Source organism: Oratosquilla oratoria, chromosome 22 (assembly GCF_046742065.1).
Source record: "Oratosquilla oratoria isolate Oo_2021 chromosome 22, ASM4674206v1, whole genome shotgun sequence".
In the NCBI taxonomy this organism is placed as follows: Eukaryota; Metazoa; Arthropoda; class Malacostraca; order Stomatopoda; family Squillidae; genus Oratosquilla; species Oratosquilla oratoria.
Genome location: NC_134798.1, coordinates 58,809,686 through 58,832,746, shown reverse-complemented (window position 1 = coordinate 58,832,746; position 23,061 = coordinate 58,809,686).

Genomic DNA, 23,061 nt, shown 5'->3' with positions numbered 1-23,061 from the left:
ATTTCACACACGAGATAAGGTATAAATAGAACGTGAAAGACTGAATGTTAAATCCTAACAGAGCAAAAGGTACAGTTAGGAAACGGCCAAACGGGCTAATGTAAGTTACATGAGTAGCATGATAGTAAATGATCTCATCATGTATACTAAAAATTACCTAAAATCCTACATTGCACACATACCAACGCATACACATACATAAATATATACGAGTACATATACATGCACATACACACAATATTTATATATATATATATATATATATATATATATAATATACATATATGTATATATAAACTCACCATCTCACTTCCACGAAAAGGGAAGTGAAAAACCCCTGGGAGGTCAAAGCCCTGTCAGTTGTGGCAAGCCGGATTTTTTTTTTTTTTGGGGGGGGGGGGTTGGATATTTACGTTTATAGCGGAGATATGTTAAAATGTGCAATGCAAGGAAAATTGTGACAATGAACACAGTAATCAAAAAGAGCGACTAAGGTATATGTGAGGCAAAGTGGTAGGTATGAGTTGAGGAGGCATTAATGGACTATAAAACGGTGCCCAAAATGAGGATTGGAAGAATTCTGGATTAACGTATTCAAAGGAGAGTGCATCGGATTGTTAGAATGGAAATTGAAAGTAGAGGTTATATAGAAGGGTCAGAAAAGTTAGGTGGGCAGAGAAGTGCAAAAGGTAAACAAACTAGATAAGGGAGGAAACGAGAGGAGAAAAAAATAGAGCATAAGAATAAAGGAGACTGCAAGAGACCATAAGGCCTACACTAGGCAGCTCCGTATCCATCACCACCTGTCATCCCCATCCATAAAGTTGTCTAATCGTTTTTTTTTTTTTAACAACTGATAGTTTCAGCGCTTACTACATGGTTACTAAGTTTATTCCATTCATCGACCACCCTATTAGTAAACCAATTCTTGCCTATTTCCAAGCAAAGCTGAGAAAAGTACAGTATTTAGTGAAAGATCAAGAAGGAACAGGAGTAGAAGAACAGTGGGTATGCTGTAAGGAGGAAGTGCTAAAGCTCGCAAAGACGGTATGTGGAATGAGGAGGAGGTGAGGGAATAGAAGGAGAGGGTAGAGACAACGAATTGTGATGGCAGTGTCGGTAAAGAAGGAATCACAAAGATATAGGTCGCAGTGTTGCCACTGTGATCTATGACAGTTCCCACAAATGAGTGAGATTTTTTCCACAAAATTCCCACAAGGAAATCTGGATTTCCACTCTTTTCACACAAAAGAAGTAATTATTATATACGCAAATAAGTTCATTGTAACATACAATTTGCTCACAAAACATCCCATGTGAGAAAATTTCTCAGACACAAATTTGTGGAAAATTCCCACAAAATGGCATCGGTGATAGGTTGTGAAGAAGAAATGAGGAAGCATATGAGAAGTACAACATAAATAAAATGGAGGCAAAACGAGAAGTGAGGGAGGAAAGAGAAGATGTAAGGTAGGATAGTTGTTTGACGGAGAAGTTTAAAAAGAATGAATAGATGTTTTAGAGCAGTGGTTCTTAGCCTTTTTCACTGCCCGTACCCATTGGCATAATTCCCGTGCCCCCATCCAGGACAAATACAATGCAAACATATGAAAAGGATTAGTGATACAAAGCTTGCTTTGCTTTCTCATTGTAAATATACAGTGTCACTGCACTGGCTGTCTTGTCTCGTGCCCCCAGATTCAAAGTTTCGTACCCCTTCGGGAAATGAAATGTATGAAGGGAGAGGCAGTCTGGCAGAGAAAAGAAGGTAAAGGGTGGAGATGGAAAGATACAAATGAAAGGGAAGGCGGTACGGGAAATATGGATAAAGTATTTATGAGATTTGTTTGATAAAGAAAAGGGTAAAGAGAGGCAGTGGGAGATGCCAGGGAAATGGCTGTGTTGGGAGAGGAAATAATGGGCCACAAAGGAATATTGATTAAGGTGGGTATTGTTGTAACACTTGTGTTAGATGGTTGCTATGTGGAGTGGTGTAATGGACAACCATACTTTGTATTCCCGTCGTTTCTTTGTTTCTGCCGATAAAGGTCTATGCAGGTAACGAGGCCGGTCACGGCGTCCTTTGCTCCACAAAGAGCAAGGCGTTGCTCCACAAAGAGCAAGGCGTTGCTCCACAAAGAGCAAGGCGTTGCTCCACAAAGAGCAAGGCGTTGCTCCACAAAGAGCAAGGTGTTGCTCCACAGAGAGCAAGGCGTTGCTCCACAAAGAGCAAGGCGTTGCTCCACAAAGAGCAAGGCGTTGCTCCACAAAGAGCAAGGCGTTGCTCCACAAAGAGCAAGGCGTTGCTCCACAAAGAGCAAGGCGTTGCTCCACAAAGAGCAAGGCGTTGCTCCACAAAGAGCAAAGCGTTGCTCCTCAAAGAGCAAGGCGTTGCACCACAAAGAGCAAGGCGTTGCTCCACAAAGAGCAAGGCGTTGCTCCACAAAGAGCAAGGCGTTGCTCCACAAAGAGCAAGGCGTTGCTCCACAAAGAGCAAGGCGTTGCTCCACAAAGAGCAAGGCGTTGCTCCACAAAGAGCAAGGCGTTGCTCCACAAAGAGCAAGGTGTTGCTCCACAAAGAGTAAGCACCACTTGCCACCTCTTTTCCCTGTCTGACTCTGAGACATAATCGCACTTTGCACAATAAAGTGAGCCAACACAACCTGTGTTTTTGTCAGCCTCACACCCGTTTGTGCTACTCTATTTAATCTGTACTATTCATATTTGCATCTGAGCGGTCTGAGGGTTTGAGGTCGACTGATTCTAAACCTCCGTGGCAATCCCTCCTCACTTTCCTCGAACGGTACTATATCAACTTCTGATGTTACAGATGCATGAACTAGCTGGTTAACAACCTCGTTAAGTCACATGTACACACACACACGCGCGCGCGCATAGATACCTCCACACACCTACACGACATTGACAAATGTATAGAGAACACAACATATAACTACATAATACTACACACCACCCTGATGTGTGAGATCAGAACCAAGTCGATGTTGAGCTGATACAAAGGATTACAAAGGCGGAGCATGCCGAAAGGAGACCTTTTGGTCCATAACTAGGTCGGATGCGAAAAAAATGTAATGATAAAAAATAAAATAAAATAAAATGAAATAAAACACTAAAAACTATAATAATATAGATAATAATAAATAAGATAAATAAATGCATAAGTATAGTTAAATAATAAACAAGCAGGTAAATAGTAAATAATAATAAATTGGTAGATAAATAATGATAACTGAAAATCAAGCAAATAATAAACAAACAGACAAATAATAATAAACAAATCAATACATAATATCAAATAAATGATAGGCGTTACAGCATCTTGTTTAGATGTTTATCTAAACGAATCTTAAAGCTTCGAACTGAACTACATTGCACTGCCTCTACAGGGAGTCTATTCCATTCATTAACTACACGGTTGGCGAAGCTGTTTCTACCCACTTCCAAATTAAATCTATTTCCAAGTGGATCAACATCAGGTGCATATACATCTGGCTGCCCTGATCCAGTAAAGTGCTGCTGTACTGCCTCACATCCTTGACGTGCCTCAGGATGCCATCGAGATCCACTACCTGGTGAGGGTTGACCCCACTGATAACACCAGGCTGCGACACTAAAGTGGAGTGATCACCACGCTTTCTGGCCCAAACGTTATTAGATATTGCATACTGCCCGCTTTCGTTATATTGTAAAATAGATTCCTTGCCTCTGGGTACTTCCCAAACCTTTTCAAGGTCTCCCATACCATCAGAAACCTATATCTTCACCCCGTTTCCTGCTAGCCAATCTCCCTTCTAAAGAACTTTGGTAAGGTGTTCGAGCATGTCCTTTGCCGTCGCCTTACCGAGTACTTGAAGGTCAAGAATGTGCTGAGAGACTACCAATTCGGTTTTTGGCCGGACCGAGGTACAGAAGACGCAATTTCCTGAATCCGATTACCTTCACTGTGCGGCGGTTTCCTTCTTCGATGCCATTGCCACTCGAGGGATACTATACCGTCCCAACGTGCGACAAAGGCTATAAACTGACACCCACGGGAAACGGTGCCATTATCGCAGAGCAATTCGGCAAGTGTTCCTCGCTCGTAGAACACTTGTTCTACTTCACGAATGACGGCATCTCCGTGCGGGTGATACGCTCCACAGTCGACCAATGTCAGACAGGCGCGACCACCAAAATTACCGCCACACCCAACGCTCCGTGATGCCACCTCACTGGAACCAGATCGACGATTGTCAGATAGACGAGACCAATGTGACGAGTGATATTAATGGTCACTGTTACCGTCGCACCCAACGATCCGTGTTACCACTTCGATGGAGCCCGATCACTGGCTCGGAACAGGTCACAGTGTTTCACGACTTAATGCACCTCAGTCGTGGTCAGCGATCGAGAAAACAGCGCGGGCCAGAAGCCGCGACGATCAGCACATACATGATCGTCAGTAATACTAGGCAAGGCAAAATCTTGCTCGTTCATCAATACTGCACGAGCTACCAATTTGTCACCCCGCTTCCATTCTTCTATGACACATGTAAGTGCACCAGCACAGTTTTCTGTATGGGAATGGACTATGTTGGGGATGGAATGGGTGGGAGTGGTTTTTATGCCTTTGTTTTTTGGCTACCTCCCTTGTAGGGGGGAAAGAAGCCTTTGGTATATGCATATATGTACTATTATTATTATTATCATTATCATTACTATCAATATTATTGTTGTTATAATTATTATTTTTATCATTATCATTATTATTATTACTATTATTATTATTATTATTATTATTATTATTATTACTATTATTATTATTATCATTATTATCATTATTATCATTATTATTATTATTATTATTACTATTATTATTATTATTATTTATTCTTATTGTTATTATTGTCATTAGTTATATTATTATTATTACCATTATCATTATAGTCATTATTATCATTACTATTACTATTATCATTGTTACTATTATTGTCATTATCATTATAATAATAATAATAATAATAATAATAATAATAATAACAATGATAATTATTATTATTATTATTGTTAATATTATTATTATTACTATTATTATTATTATTATCATTATTATTATTATTACTACTATTATTATCATTATTATTATTATTATTATTATTATCATTAATATTATTTTATTAATATTACTATTATCATTATCATTATTATTATTATTATTAACACAAGCTCTCCTACGCACGTAAAAGCTTTTGACCCCCCTTGACAGATTTCCCCTTATCCCAAATATCTGCAATACCTCACATAATGCCTTTCTGTCGACCGTCATAAGCCTTCTCCAGATCCATAAAGGCCTATAAGATAGCCTTACCTCTAGCCAAAAACTTCTCGCATATCTGCTTCACTTAAAATAATTTATCTGTGCAACCCTGCCTTTGCTAAACCCACACTGTCCCCTTCCCATTACTTTTTTTGTTCTCCTAACCCTCTAAATTTACACCCTCCAACTACACTCTATAAACTTATTCCTCTAAAACTGTTACTTTCACATATGTCCCTTTTTCCTTTGTAAAGCGGAACTATACAAGCACTCTTCCAGTCCTCTGACACATTTCCCTCCCTTAGCCTTACATTAGAAAACTTGATCAGCCAATCCACTATAGCCATTGCTGCCTTTGTTAGATACTCCACATGACACACATCTGACCCAGGTGCCTTACCAGGTTGATCTCTTTCAGTGCTCTTTGTACCTCATCTTTTCCTGTATACCTTTCATTTTCCTCTCCCATCAGTCACCTTCTCAATAAAGACCCTGCTTCTGACCCAGGGCAGTGGACAAGATGCAGGGATGACCCGTCATCCAGGAGGTGCCAAGATAAGAGGGAGGGAAGAAGGTGGAGGGGAGTGGAGTGTGATGGGGATGGAATGGATGGGAGTAATTCCTATGCCTTTGTCTTTTGGCTACCTCCCTTATAAGGGGGAAAAAGCCTTTGGTATATGTATGTATGTGTGTATCAGTCACCTTCCTGGTGCCTTCCAGTGTCACAACCAATTCCTCCCTAACCTTCCCCACATTAGAGGATTCTCTGATATAATTACCCATCTTCCCATTACTGTCCTCACTTCCATTAATATCTATCCATTTAAATCCTTTACTTTTGCCTCTCTACCGATTCACCCCTCTCCACTCTATTCACTTCCATCCAAAATATCTTTTTGTTATTTTCAAAATTCTTTGTCAAACTCGTGTCCAATTTACACCTGCCCTCCTCTTTGCCTCTCTCACCTTGCGTTTTGTTTCTGCTCTTTTCTTGTACTTCTCATGTGTTTCCTATGCTCTACCTTGCAGCCAATCACCATACGCTTGCTTTCTCTCCTCCCCCACCACCTTCACCTCTCCGTCCCACCATTACTTCTATATTCCCTCCCATCCTCCTCGCCCCGCATATAAACTTTGCACACTTTGTCTCTTCCTCATAGGAGCATAACCATTATTCTTCTTTAGCATGATATGAAATTGAATATAAAACTTGTGTGGCTGATAACCTCTGTTATTTGTTTCTTGCAGGACGTAGATATATGAATAACATGATATTGCTGATTAATTCACTTCGTTTCTTTTCAGATAATGCATGCGCTGTTGTACAGTATAATCCATACTGTCATTATTGGTGGATGTAGACTCCATATCTAAAATGAAAAAAGCCCCCAAAATACCCAAGAAATATATAGGACAAAATGCATTGTGTAAATTAGATACTAAAGAAACACTAGCCAATCCAACGTCACTTGGCTACAGAACATAAACTTAGAACTTGAAAGAATTTCATGAATTCGATGCCTTGACCATAGAACCTGATATCTTATACTTGGATGATGGGATTGACATAGAAACCACCTTTCTGTAACAAAATTCCAAATGGTATAAGTCTTACAATACGATGTTTAAAACAACAAATTTGAATCGTGTCAAACGATAACCAACGTGAATTAAGTACTTTTGATTTAAACAGGCGTACGCCGAAAAAAGATAATATAAATATTATTCATTATAATATATTAGAATATATTATATAGATATAATTATGATAAAATACAATTATATAAATATTGTATAAATATATATACATTATATATCATATATTATAAATAAAAAATATATGAATAAAAAATATAAAATCATGATCTCCATGATGAACAGTTTTTGAGAAAAAGTAATTATCATACTTATGTAGTTAATGAGTCATAATGCACTCACACTTTTAATTGTGAATGTTCACTGTGGTTTTTACTGTCGTGTGTGATTAACGATTCTTCAATGTTCCATTACGTGCACGAAGGTTCTGGAAGTTACGAGACGTCGTCGAGAATATTCCAGAATGACGTCATCACAGACACTCGGCCCTCTTCACCCTAGAGTTCTATTATGTTTGAAATATACACCATTGTCACCTCACACTAGAAATATATTTCCGAAAATATATTCAACAGTGTTTATCTAATTCCTGACAATACAGCATTGATCTAATATCATTAGAAACAAAATACTACATTAGATATATTGTACATTTGTACAGCAAGGCCTCAGAAACAACATGCACAAGACAAAGATGCCTATTGCGATTCTAATGACCAAACATGCAAAGACATAACTTTAGTAGAGCTAGTCACAGACACCATTAGGTAAATACTAGAAATATTTAGCAAGACAGCAAAAGAACAGTTTTGGCAGCAATAGACAAAAATAAGGCATCTAGTACAATCCTTACACGTAATTTCTCTAAAAGTCTCACCGGAGCTGACATCCACAACAACGAAAAAAACAAACTAACTAACGAATTTTTGTGCTGGTAGAGAGTGCAGATTATATCCTACATCAACCAAATATCGACAACCAAAATATTGTCTTCCAAGGATCAATATTATCATCTACACTGTTCTGCCTCTCCACGCGTGACCTCCCCACTTCAAAGCTGACTTGACATAAGTAACTCAACACAGCAGATACAAAAAATCTGTCAAATACAGCAAATATATTTAAACCAGAACAGTGGCTGAGACAAAACAGAATGGCATCTTTCCCTTTGAAATTCTCAGTGACATTACTCGCTTCAGATAATCATCAAAGAAAAATTCAACAATTCAGTTGAATGACCAACTACGTTCATTTAACAAAAACATAAAATCTTGCATCTCAGTTTTGATAAACACACGTCCTTTATCCTAGACATGAAGAACCTAACAATGAAAATTAGCAAGAAAATAAACAATCTAAGGCCAATAACAAACACAAATTTTAGTCAACAGAAAGAAACGCTATCTACAGTAGGTCACAATAACCAAGATAATAACCACAGTAGTTCACAAAGGATTTACAAAGGCAGAGCATGCCGACAGGATATCTTTTGGTCCATAACTAGGTCGGATGCGGACAAATTATAATAATAATAAATAGATAAAACAAATAAATGAGAATTATGATAATACAAGTAATAATAAAATGAATAAATGCATAAGTATGGTTAAATAATAAACAGGTAAATAGTAAATAATAATAAATTGACAGATAACTAATAACAAATGAAAATCAAGTAAATAATCATAAACAGACAAATAGTAACAAACAAATAATAACCTCACTCGACTACGCTTTCACAGCAGGGTTCCCGACGATCAAGAAAACAATGGCACCTTACAAAGTACAGTACTCGACAAGTGTTTGGGTCGGGCTTATGTCAGACAATGTACGGCAGAGTAAGATGGTGGTAAAGTTTTGTCGTTTTTACATTTGAATACTTCGTTGTGTACCTTTTCCGTCTCTTCACCTCCTTCGGGAGTTGTGGCAAGGAAAGGTCAAAACTACGTCAGCTTCTCTGTGGATATTTTCCTCCAAGACTGATTATCTCTTTTAGCTTCGACAAAGTGCTGACTTCCCAACATTATATATATATATATATATATATATATATGTATATATATATATATATATATAAATATATATATACATATATATATATATATACATATATATATATATATATATATATATATATATATATATATATATATTTACTTGAACCCGCAATTGGGAAGATGTGTGACAACCATTCCTCCTGTTACTTTTACAGTTATTCGTTTCCTTGATCGAATTTGCGTTTTTTTTCTCTCTCGGAGATCTATCGGTCTCCTATACTTCGAACTCTTAAAGACAGTAAATTAATTTCCCTCTTCTTTGCTTTCCTTTTTCGCCTGTCGTTTACTCATTCTTCGTAATGTTTGGTCCAACTCATTTCTATTCGTGTTCTGTAGAAGCATTTCTTATATTTTTATTACCTTTGTATGTTCCACGTATATTAATTTCCTAGTTATGTTAATTTTTTCTTGTGCGGGTTATGTGTTGTTTGTATACTTTTATATACATAGTTTCTTATCTTTCTATGCTGATTATTCTAGTCTAATTCACAGGTAATTATTTCTAATGTGGAAATTTTCTTTTTTATTAATTACATATTTGTAGTTATACTATTTTTCTTTTTCTTGGGGCCAGTCGGTGGTATTTTCTCCTCATAAATTATGTTTCTACTTAGATAATCCCGCGGTCTTTGTACTTAATTTGCACTATACGTAAAAATCCTAAGTCTTGCAGAATTGGATATAATTTATGTTCTACTGTCACGCCCTTTGTTCAGGTCTATCCTTCATTTGAATTCTAAATATTCCTTCATGCGTGTCACCATATTATATATATTTGAAACAGCATATATATGGATCCTCATTTTACTTACAGCAATTATGATCGTATGTGAGCATTTGTAATTTGTGATTTAGCGAAACAAATTTTGTTCGGAAGAACATTATTTTTTTTGTTCCTATTTTTTTCTTCTCAATCTGTCGTTGGCACTTATAACTAGGTGATAAATTCAATGTATTCAGAATGATAAACACTAAGTGTACGGAATATTCTTTTATTATTTGTAATAACTACCATAATATAACAGTGGAATATACAGTACAATGGAATGAAGTATAAATAATTTTACAGTTTGATGTTAATGCACTGCATAAATTCTGCTATGGTCTTAGTTTGAATCCCATATCTCACAAAGAACAAAACTAAAGCATACTAAGCAAATATTTTCCAAGTCCATTATTCGTTTGATCATGTGTACCTAATTCATAGTACAAAATCTTGATAAGTTCTTTAAATTCACTGTAGTATGTACCTCTGGAAAATACCATTGAGTTATTTTCTCCCTTTAGTCTTTCATAAAGATACCTTAGATACGACATATTCGGAACGTCATTCTTTTCGGTGCGTGAAGTTTCATACGCCTCGTCAGTTAAAATGTCGTTTGCATTTGAACTAGTCTCCACATTTCCCAGTATATCAAAGTCTGGAAAGCGTCTCCCATTATCATTATTGTTGTTGTTGTTGTTATTGTTGTTATTATTATTGTTGTTGTTGTTGTTATTATTATTGTTGATGACGTTGATGACTGATACAGAGGCGGAGAGAGTCCCAGCCAGGAAAAGGAGGAACGGGAAGATGATGAAAGACCCGCCAACACACTTTTTGGATCGTCGAATACGGAGCTTTGATTTCTGTCTTTGACATCCAGCGTCCCGGTTAAAGTTGTCTGCATTGCCCATACACAATTCCTCATTTAAATTTGAGATTTTGACATCATTCCTGTGATTTTCCCAACTCTTCGAATTGGCCAAGGGAATTTCTCCGTGAATGTGTTTACACAGAGCGTCTGCGTACACAATCGGGAGGGAAACATTTGATAAACACGTCCTTATTTTTGGCGGGATCATGTTACGCTCCAAGGGGTTATCGTCTGCCCTGTAAGCATCCAGTGCATTGTCAAGCTTCCCTTTTGCCTGAGCGAAAAACTTGGATATATCTATCCGTGGATAGGCCTCGTGTGTTTCTTCAAAGTTACTAGATTTCTCAAAATCCATTAGATCTATATTTGAATTAGTTTTTTCTTGAGTCTGCACTGATACACTTAGCCCCATTTTCTTGCTAGTTGCCTGATCAAAAAAATTAAGGTGCAGTCCATTCTGGGTGTGATCGGTGATCTGTATCCTGGACGAAACACTTGGTACCACCGGAGAAGAATAGGTTTCTTTGCTTTCAGCCGCGACGATGAAAAGAGAGAAAACAAGGAATAAGTTCCCACAACGTGTCACTGTAACACAACGAGACTTATCTCTAACAATTTGCACTTTTGAATTAGACACTTGAGATTGGCGTGGCCTCGCTAAACCAGGAGAGGGATGCAGAGATCGGGTCATCACTGTTGCTGTAGATCGAAAACCAAATCTTTTCATAAAAACTCAGAGCTCACTCGCCGAGGTCCTGAACGTCCAGTTTCTGTTTTTCTACCGCTGGGATAATTCGTTCGACGTGAACGAAAAAGATTCATAAACGTGTTATGCCTCGATGACAATAATCTATGAATATTCATTGAAGTCGTCCGCCAGATGTCACCACTGTGCGATGAGAGAAGGAAGTCAAAGAAATTCACAATGAGAAACAAATTTCTATCTTGTTCTTAGTATGGCTTCTAGCAAAATAATAATAATAATAATGATAATAATAATAATAATAATAAAAATGATAATAATAGTAATAATAATAATAATGATAATAACAGTAATAATAATAATGATGATAATGACAATAATAATAATAATAATAATAATAATAATAATAATAATGATAATAATAATAATAATAATAAATAAATTAAACAAAATAAATTAGATAGACAGATAAACAAATATATAAATAAATCTATAACAAGAAATAATAAAATACTAACAAGAACTACGGTTTTAAGATGATGCTTATTATCCTCTTAAATCCGGTTCAAATCGCTTATATCCGCTTAAAATCAACTCAAAACAATCTAATCCACCAAACAAGACATACATTTCCTACACCAAATTATAATATTTATGACTTGTGTTATGATCAGAACATCCACACGAATAACGGTATCAGTGATTTATCGATACGTCAATATCCGCAATGTATTATAAACAAATACGTCAAGTATCAATATCCACAGAGATAAATTCAACTCCTTCAATTAAAAGGCTTACCTTCGATAAATAAAATCGTCCTGTAGGAAATATAAATCGTAGCAAAAATCGCTTCTCAAAACCCATCACCTACATTACTTATCATTTGATATTTTAAATATCATTCCACTTATGAATAATCATCTACTTCAACACACTAGATAAAGTAAACTAACCCTCACAGTCTTGAAGGTGATGACTCGACCAGATGTATCAAGCTATTGCGGTGAAGATATTGGGAGAAGCTGCAGCCTACTATCTCCGTGCGTTGCCTTGGAGACTCCTCGATCTAACTGGCGGAGACCGTGAAAGTCGTGCTATACTGGAGGGGACGCGTAGTGTCGAAGGTGAAGAAGCCCAGAGCCGTGTTCTGGAAAGCATTTCACTACGTGGAGATTACTTCGATCAGTGTTTGTTCGACTGATATCACGTGCCCCCATTCCTTCTCTGGAGTTCTTTGTCGAATGCGGAACACAATTATCAATGAGGGATTTTGTCTCCTGAAAACTTTGTATTGGTGCAACTGACAAAATTTAACGATCCTGGGCAATTATGACGCAAAGTATTTTTTTCATACGAGTGGACCTCTTCTTCACTTCCTGTTTATGTTTGATTTTTACTTACCTCTTTAGAGCGGGATCCTGCACTGAGACAAGTATAATCGTGAAGGGCATATTCATAGATAAGGAGTTCATCGAGATTGCCTTACCTCGTTTAGATATGGAGCCTTGCCCTCTGATGAGAGAAATCGTCTGATGTGAACGACAAGAAATTCTCCAGAGGATGACATTGTATCGAATGAGTAACAAATTCTTCGGTTTCTAGATATCTATTTGCTATTAATCAAGGTGACGTATGTCATTCCTTCATCCTTCACTTCGCCTTTTAGATAATATTACTGTTACATATATATTACCATACATGCATCATCATCAGTATAATCATTAATCATCCCCTTTCTTATCTTCTTTTCCTTCTACTTGTAATTCTATAAATTATTCATAATGATGTTAGTATTATTAATATTATTATAAGATATCCTTGTAATTGGTACTTGCTGGCTGAGTTGATTACAGCAGCACCAATATGTGAGAGGTCAGAGAGTGGAGATGGATCGAGGCTGTGTACCGGTAGGTGAATCTTTGTAAAGGTAGACAATCTTCAATTCTCATGTTTCAAAAAATATCTTCGTAAGGAGATACCGTTCTAGTCACCTCATATAGGGAAGGTTTCCGTGAGGTTAAACCTAATCATTGTTATTAATATAATACTCATCATTATCATTATGGGGCCAATGACGGTACCTGAATATGCTGGTCTGTGAGACGGACAGCGGGACTGCCTATTTTGGAAACTCATCAACTCTCTCATCTCCTTCAAGATGTGCTGCTCCGAGGAACTGACACTTGATCTCCGAACTGAGCCCAATATTTCCATCAACTTTGGCTGCATTCCTAAGATATTTTCACACACAGAAAGCTGACAACCGGCGACGGGATGGATAGGGTGAAGGGAGCGTCGTGTATAAAGTTGAAGTCTGTCGAGCAGGGAAAGGAGAGGGAAAGAGAAGGGTGTAAGCGGGGAACGGTTGTGAATGGGTGATAAAATGACGAAACCCGTAATTTATTTCTCGTCGTCTCCTCTAATAACTCGTGAGTGAACGAGGAGGGAGGTCGCCATCTAAATGAAGCGGTGGGGGTAAACCATATTCGGGCCCTGATGTGGAGGTGTTGTGTCTTGCTGCATTACTTCAGATTCAGGCTGTGGGCGGGTGTCAGGGATGGCACCTCATCCACGAGGAGCTGAGAGGTGTGCGATGGGAAGATGCAACCCTTGTTTGAGTACCTCACATGTATGGGTGAAGAAGCATTCTCATGTATAGATAGATTACTTATTTATTTATCTATATATCTGTTGAATTGTTTATTTATCTATCAATATGTTTATTTACTTGTTTGTTTATCAATTTGATCATTAATTTATTTGTTTATGCATATATTAATTTATTCAATTATTCACATCCATTTATTCATTTATTAATTTATTCGTTCATTCATTCACTCACTTGTCCATTTATTCATTCATATGCTTATCTATTCATTCATTCATCTATTCATGTATTTATGTATTTATTCGTTTGTTTATCATATACTTACCTGTTTGTTGATTGATTGATAGATTATTTGATTTATCTATTTATCTAAGTGTTAGTGATTACGAAAATGCGTTTGTTTCATATTCAGGTACCTGGCAACCTTTGGGAGATTTTAGCTGACTAACGGGAGTCTTTCTTATAACTGTGTAACTGCGTGGGTGCAGTATGGGGCTCAAAGGTGCAGCGGCATTGGACCAGCACTTCGGTGGGTGTAACCTTATGGTCTGTTACGTGTAAATTGGTGGTTGCCAGTTGTAAGACTGTACCTGTGAGAAAAGCCACAATAGTTCAAATTGTGGGACATGAAAATCTCGAAAACGTTAGTAGTTTATACGCGCAGTTTCTGGGAGAAGTTGTCAGTGTAATACATTTTTCCTCCCTTACATGTTTAATGAAACAACGTTCCGTGGGGGAGTCTTGTAAGCCATTTCCATTTCAAAGATACTCGATTATATTATGGCGTAGTCAGAACGAAACAGACATTTAGTCTGCCTTGCAGTCTTTGTATTCAGGGTGTCTAGTGCAGACTGGACGATTTTATACACTCCCAGTGTGACCCCATGACCTGGACGATCTAACGACTAGCACCAGGAACCACACAAAACATCGTTGAAGATGCACGAATAAACAAGTAAAATGTCGACTGATATTAAGACGACTATAGTGGTATAAAACAGAATCTGACCTTCCTTTAAATAAATCACCGGGAATTTTGATCAAAGTTTTGTTATATGTATCTATTGTAACTTGATTTGCCTTGGCTTCAACAGTATCATACAAGAAGATTAGTTGTTTTAAACTATCTTACACATCCAATGAAAACTGAATATTCTTGATGTTGTAATGTTGTTTGTGAAGTATAATATACAGCTCACCATGTACGAAAATAATGTGGAGTGATCTGCATTGATCTGCTACGAATTTGGTGCCGTTGTTGAGGAAGTGAATATACAAGACGTGAAATCTAGACTCAGGCTTCATCACACAGGTGCATGTAATGGAAGGAACATTTACAATGAGCATGCAGGCAACACTTTCCTTTATCGTTTTAATCTCCATGATTGGAGAGACGAAATCAAATTTGACACTATGGCAAACCAAATCAAGGCACATCGACATGTTTACAGAAAACGCAACTCTTTTCCGCCAAGAGCTGATTGCTGAGTTCGGCGGTGTGGACAAATCTGGAAGGATTGATAAAAAAGAAACAGAAGGAATGAGAAGGCAACGGAAAATAAAAAGGGATAGCGATGATTTTGTGAAAGAGGAGGTACAAGGTGAAGCTGGAATGACTAGATATGATTCAAAACAGCTCCCAAAACAAGTGACAAATGAAATGCGAGATGTAACGAGAACTCTTGTACGAGAAACCAGGACTGCTTGTGCGAGTGGTGTGGGTAACTTTGGCTTCCACTCTCTAGACCTCCTTACTTTCGTTCTTCAAGTGTTCAACGGTGTCGTTAACACGCTGAATAACCTCAATAATAACAATAACAACAACAACTTAAACAATGCAAATAACATTAATTCGAACTATAACCAGGCAGTAACAGACACAGATTCATCAACCACCGTTATGGTCGTTGTCCCCCCAATCGGAAGACGACGAAAAAGGTTCACTAGTGACGCAGAAGTCAGTAGCAACTCTTCCTCTGTTGTGAGTGACAGTGGACAGGAAGAAGAAGCCAACTTATTAATGAAAACACAAGACGTACTTCAACTGATAAGCGATGTGGGACCAAAGTCAGCAACGTGTGCTTTATATGCTACTTGTTCTTATTTCCATGAAATGAAAAAAATGTACCAATTCCTTGCAGTTCAGGAGAGTGATGTATCCATAGGCAGTCACAGTGTATTTCAAACGATCAACAGTTGTGATTCACTGTCATCTATCTGTAAACAGCTGAACATAGACACTGAAAATACTTCGTCATTCTAACACCCGTATGTGAAATCTTGCGCTAAAATAATTTTGTATCTAACCTACTTTTCATTCAGTATTGTAATGATGTTCTACGTTTTATCTCCCACTGCTTGACAGCACAAAAAATGGAGATGATTGCGTTCCTTTAGCACGTGGGTCGTGCCTAAAGCTGAGAAATTCTTACCATTAGCCAGAACAAAATCGTGGTGCTAGCCAAAACGAAATATGTAAAAGTATTACCGTATCTATGTTCTCCACTGTGACCTCATTTGTTTTGTTTTGTTTTTCCTGTTATTTTTGTTTTTTTTTCTAGTGCACAGGATCTGGACACCCTTGCAATTGAACGCCTTGTTGCCGAGAGACCTGTGGGCTGAGAGCTTAAGGTCACGCTGTCTCATAATATGATGGAACTATTGTGAACATATTGGAATACTGTGTCAGAGATTTTTTTTAAGAAATAGACATGAGTGTTTTTATTATCATATAAAATTTGCAAGCATCGAATTGTGTAACCGCCATGGGAATCTGTCTCCACTGGTCGTAGGTGTATCAGTCTGGGTTGGAAGTCTCGAGACTGGACTCAGTCTCGAGACACCGGCTTCGAGGACGAATATAACCTGTCTTTTGTTTCTGACCATGTCTCGTAACGTCTCTGACTCGACTCCATCCTCTTTCGGTGCAAAATATTGAAAAATTATTGAGGTTCAAATGTTCCGACCCCTCTATCCCTTGTGGGAGTTGCTCAGTTGCTTCCTCAATCACATAATAAGAGACCGGCTCTCTGCAAGGGTCGCGTCCCTAGCATGTAGATAGGTTATTGCATGTCATCAACTAACTATATGGTATAATAACTATAGAATGCATTTGTGTTATTAATGGTTATGTAATTCGTTTTCTAACATATAATGAAGTACCGGCGGCTTCATTCGCTCGTTTACCAACCAAATGTATCATACATTTTGAATATCATATTGAGAAAGCAAGAGTTGTATGGTTACTCTAACAAGGTGCAGAATAAACAGAAATAGCAAAAACGTAATTAATCTTTATTTCCTTCCCAGAAAATCATGCTCAAAAAAATTGCCATATGTGAATTTCATGTTACTTTAAGTATAGACATATACTATCCTACAGTTGAGAAAACGTGCTATCATGTTGACAATGATTAATTATCTGCAAAGAGTAGGATAATTGGAAACGGGCAGTTAGATAAAGAGATTGTTAAAAGAGATAACAGATGTTAAATGGAGGTTGGAAGATGGCATACGAAAATCTACGCCGCTTGAAGCTGCTTTCAACAGTTCATGGATTATATATTTCTAAAACTCATTAATAAGTATCTATGAGGCTGTCTTAAATAACATGGATTCATGGAGACAGCATGTAAGGAATAAATATTATGTTATTATACTATATTGATATTATAATACTATATTTTTGTTACTGCTAGTATCAACACGGTTGGTTGAAGTTATCATTTCGTTTACACCATATCATTGATAGGTTTCCCTTTTTTTTTTAGATTTTCTGAGCCTACCTTGTCGATATTCCTGCATTGATTTACCGTTAAGCTGATATAAGAATAGAAGAACATAAGAATGAAGGAGACTGCAAGAGACCGTAAGGCCTAAATTAACCAGTTCCACGTCCATTACCACTTATCATCCCATTCATAAAGTGATCTAACCTAATAAGAATGTCATCTCCTCCAGTGGCGGTTCCAAATAATGACTCGCCGACGAGCCTCATAAAATTGAACAATCTGCGTTTAGGTCTGAAAGCGCCTTTAGCCCTGGAGACATCGTCGTGCTTCGGGTTATGGTCTTTTTTTTTAATCTGGTTTGGAAGAGATACGGTACATTTTGTTCTTACACAAATATACCCATCCATCTGTCCTCCAGAACAAGCACTTTCTACTACCCTCAGCCCAACATACACTTACATTCACACACACAAACATCACTATACTTATCACACTACACATATAAACACAATCCCATACCTTTTATTATGCACTTATTAAACAACATATAATCCAAACATCATATTAACACTAAGACGCATGTATAATTCTTATATGTTTATGTTTTATATATTTGTACAGTGCACAATCACTTCAGCACCATAATATGTATAGGTCTTCATTTATTATGTACCCTCTTACTTTAATATGTGTATTTTAAGCCTTCGGCTGACACGTTTTCAATAAACCGTTTATTATTATTACTATTATTTATTATTACATTTCCTTCTATTAGTATCTACTAATTTATCAATTATCATGAAAAATAAAGAATTTACGAGAGTTTACATGTATATTACTGGACATCAAATCCTCAATTTTGAGGACAATCTCTTTGCCTGCTTCGGGGTGCCAAAGGGGTCTTGTAATTTTTTTTTTTTTTTTTTTTTTTTTTTTTTTTAAGACTTGTCCTTCATTATCTGTACTCTGCCCAAGGATGTGGTGATTCTTCCTGAGCGGAGAAGAGGCGACGAGAAAGATTGCCTCGACTGGGTGGTTCATGTCAGAAACAGGACGAGACAGGTAAGAGCGACTGGTCTGAACAGAATAAGGCGCCTGGTCTGGACAGAATAACGCTATGTCTAGCATTTTTTTATGCTTTGGCATATCAAAGTACCGGATGTCGTAATACCAGGTAAGGACATTAACTTGATCAATTGAATTGTAACTGATCAATATGAAGGGAATACCAGGCCAAATAAAAATTAATCTTATCTTAAAAATGAAAATATGGATGTTTCCCGCTACACTCTCGAAGCCTAGCCAGTGTTGATGAGAAGTAAATCGATTAGAAAGATTAATCAGACGAGTTGCAAGTTATTATGCACGCCTGAAGAAGTCTCAGAGATGGTAGAGAGATTGGGAGAAAGTTCTGTGAGAAAATACTGAAGAAAACCAAATCCTTAACTGGTCCGGGAATGAAGTTTCCTGTGGAATCGTGGAAGGAGGTCTGCTTGTCTCCTTGCAGTTGTTGCAGTGTGGGTAGGATGAGGAAACGAATTAAATGAATTTTAGTTCAAAAATGCAAGTAGTTCGGTTCTCCGTATGATTGTGTCATTATTATTATTATTATTATTATTATTATTATTATTATTGCTGTTGTAGTTGTTATTGTTATAATTATTATTATTATTAATACTATTATTATTATTATCATTATTGTTGTCGTTGTTAGTGTTATCATTATTGTTATTGTTATTATTACTACTACCACTATTATTATTACTATTATTATTACAAATGTACGGTTATATACATGAAACCTATTCTTTGTTAGAACCTATGGCCTACATAATTCTGCTAGTCGTCGTCTGATACTGTTGTCGATTCACTGCTGAATACACACCTCCTGACCCACTCATGTGCAGCCAGCCAGGGTATAACGGTAAGCGAAGCTTCTCGAAACCGACGTGACCGCGTTAGCATTTTATTGTGTACATTGTAACTGTCGCTGGCAGCAACGTGCTACATGCATCGTGACGTAAATATTACATGAGATACAGAGAGCACCGCTTGGAAGAAAATGTGACAGTAAACGTATGGTTCAACAAGAGAAATTTTCCACTTCCGTCTTCAAATGGCTTTAGTCACAACAAAATCTATATGGGGCTGGCATGTTACCAAAGAACTGAAATGAGAATCTAATCCCCATCACCATGCCCTCCCCTATGAAGGATTTTTTTTTTTTTTCATAGAACATCGTCGTAATGAATTATTCTTTCTATGCCAATACCTGTATCCCATGCACTTGGCTACGTAAATCTATGTTCCGCTTTGGCTATCTCTCTCAAATTATTCAAAACGCTTGGATTGGAACGGAACAGTCACTCCACAGTGGTAAAAAAAACATCTAGCGTAGCGTTTACAATATAAGCTCCATATGTACAATGCGTCAAAATTATTGATCAGATGTATACTTAATGTATGTTTATATGAACATCAAACATCCATATACATGAAAGGGACTGTCATGACACATAGGATCGCTGAAGAGGATCACAGAGAGTGGTCGAAATATACGGTTAATTCTACCCTTCATCCGTTTACTTTCTCCGACAGTGTTTTTTCTTCTTCTTCATATATATACATATGAAGGTTCCAGGGTTCACGACTATATCGAGTGATTACACACATCTGTGGGAAGGGGAGAGAAAACGAAAAAGACGATGAAGAATAAGAAGAGCGTTGCTACTGACGTATCACAGGCGATGCTCGCGTATCAACAAAACGCACATGAAAGAGAAGGAAAGAGAAGCAGGCCCGTGCAGGGGGGGGGGGGCGAGCACCTGCCCCTTTGCCCTGTGCCCCAAAAGTGCCCTTCATCACCAAAATATGTAAAAATGAATGAACAATTATTTCTCACAGGCTTTTTCCATTTTCTTACCATTCAGAAATTATGTGGAAAATTATGTTGCTCAGAGTTCACACACACACACACACACACACACACACACACACACACACACACACACACACACACACACGAATAATACAAAAGAGTGAAGTGCCCAATTTCCAGCCCAAAGCACCTTCCCCTTGCAGTGTCTGTGCACGTTACTGAAGAGAAGAGCTAGAAACCTAATCATAATAATAGGGTGGGCATGAGGAGGAAGAAGAAGAAGAAAAAATAAAAATAAAACAAAAAGAAAGAGAAAAAAAAGGAAAATAAAGAGAAATAGAAGAAGAAAAAAAAAGAAGAAGGAGGAGGAGGAGGAGAAGGAGGAGGAGATAGAGGAAAAGAAAAGAGAAGAGGAGGAGGAAGAAGAAGAAGAGGAGGAGGAGAATCTGGATGAGGAGGATCTGGATGATGTGGAGGAAGAGGAGGAAGATGTGGAGGAGGAGGAGGAAGAAGAAACGCTTAGTCAGTGTTGTCTTCAGGTGCAGCACAAATCCAGGCCTCAAACCCTCCTCCTCCTCCTTCCCCTCCTCCTCCTTCTTCTTCTCCTCCTCCTCTACCTACTCCTCCACAAGCTAGACCAAATTCGTCCCCATTCCAAGAGAGTTCTATCGTCGTGTTCTCGCTGACACTCGAGGTGCTCTTGGAAACCATCTTGAACTTGACCCAAGATTTTATTTCCTCTTCTTCTGCTGGTTCTCCCATCCTCCTGTCAGTCTGATACTACCTTCCTAATGTGGAAGTTCCGTGTTGTTTCTCTCGTCTAACCCTACAACAAATAACGTTTCGCTCTCTCCACAACAAAATAAGGTCGTGCATGTGTTACCTTATAAACTAATTTTCGTGTTCTACTCATTTCCTAACTTGCACGAAGATTATTTTCGTGACTAATTCCTCCCGAACAAATATGCTTGCCTCTGCCACTCTTCTCGCTTTGTCTGTTCTTTTCACTGTACCAGAAACATCTCTCTCTCTCCATCAGTCCTCGTTCTCCGGAACAGTTCTTCGACCCCCTTTTCATGCGCCCCAGCTTCTGTCTCCAAGGAGAAATGTGCCACTAAAGGAACTTCGCGCGCCATCGCCAAGTCACAGAGAAAGACCAAGAGGCAAAGGAGGAGAAACAAGACCCTCATCTTATCCAGTGCTGTTCAATAGGCCAAGACCACAACAGAATGCGTTTGGAGTCAGCACTGGGGATTCTCGTGTCTCGCAAGAACTCCTTCGGGTTCTGCCAAACGTGATTGGGGCAGTCCAGAAGAGGTATTCGAAACCAGTGAATTCAGTGAGCCCGACGACCTCCAAGCCTCCAGTCCTATGGCTTCCGGACTTGAATGCAGGTAAGCCTGTCCCATCTTATTGAGATAAAGTGATTTGTTTTCCTCTTGTTCCTACGTCCTTTTCATTCCTGGAATTGATTTCAATCTTAATTTTCAATTTCCTTCTCATTCTCTGTCTCCCACTTTCTTTTCCAGTGACCATTTTTTTCCCTCATCTTACATACTCCGTTTTCTCCCAATCCTTATCATGCATGTGCGCTGATAGCGCAATCGGAAAGGTTCTACTCTCGCATCATCTTAGTCGCGGAATCGAGATCCGCACGATCCCCGAATCCCGTTAGTAACTTACCTGCTCCAGCAATCCAATTGCATAAGACAAAGGTAACAGCTGTCGCAGGTAACGCGCCTCCTGGCACATGCCCCTCACCTTTGTTGTGCATCTCTCTTCTGCCAGAAGAAAACTTATTGTTCCTGATCTCCTTCGAGGATGCAAACCTTCTCAGGTGGGCTTTGCTATCTTATTAATGATGGGTATTTTGTTTCACATTTCTCAAAAATCTTACATAACTTCCAGTTCTAGGTACACACACACACACACACACACATATATATATATGTGTGTGTGTGTGTGTGTGTGAGTGTGTGTGTATGTTTGTGTGTATGTATGTATACACACACGCACGCACACACACACACACACACATATATATATATATATGTGTGTGTGTGTGTGTGTGTGTGTGTAAAAGAAGGGAGTAGGGTTTCTGTAATGCACGTAGTATTACAGTAGTTATTTAGTTTTTTCCTCGTATTCTGAATCTTCCTGGTTGAAATTCTACCATGAATAGAAACTAAGCTTCCGTATTCTTCCATTTTGTTTTCTTTAATTTTGGAGCTCGACGTTTCGTCTTAAGAAAGACATTTTCAGGAGTAGACTTCAATAAAAAATATTACACAATCAAAACAGCAACGATGACAATTGCCTATTAATGCTGTATGTAGTGCTCTTAAACACAGCATATAAATCTGCAATTTTCTGTTTCTAACTAGAATAATCTTTCAAATCTGATTTCTTTATATTCAGAGTAAGACCTTATGCTCACCTTGTTTATTCATCAGGCAACTTACGTTCAGAAATGTTGGATGTCCTCATTAAAAATCAGTGCATCCACCATTAGCCTTTCAGATTCCAAACGA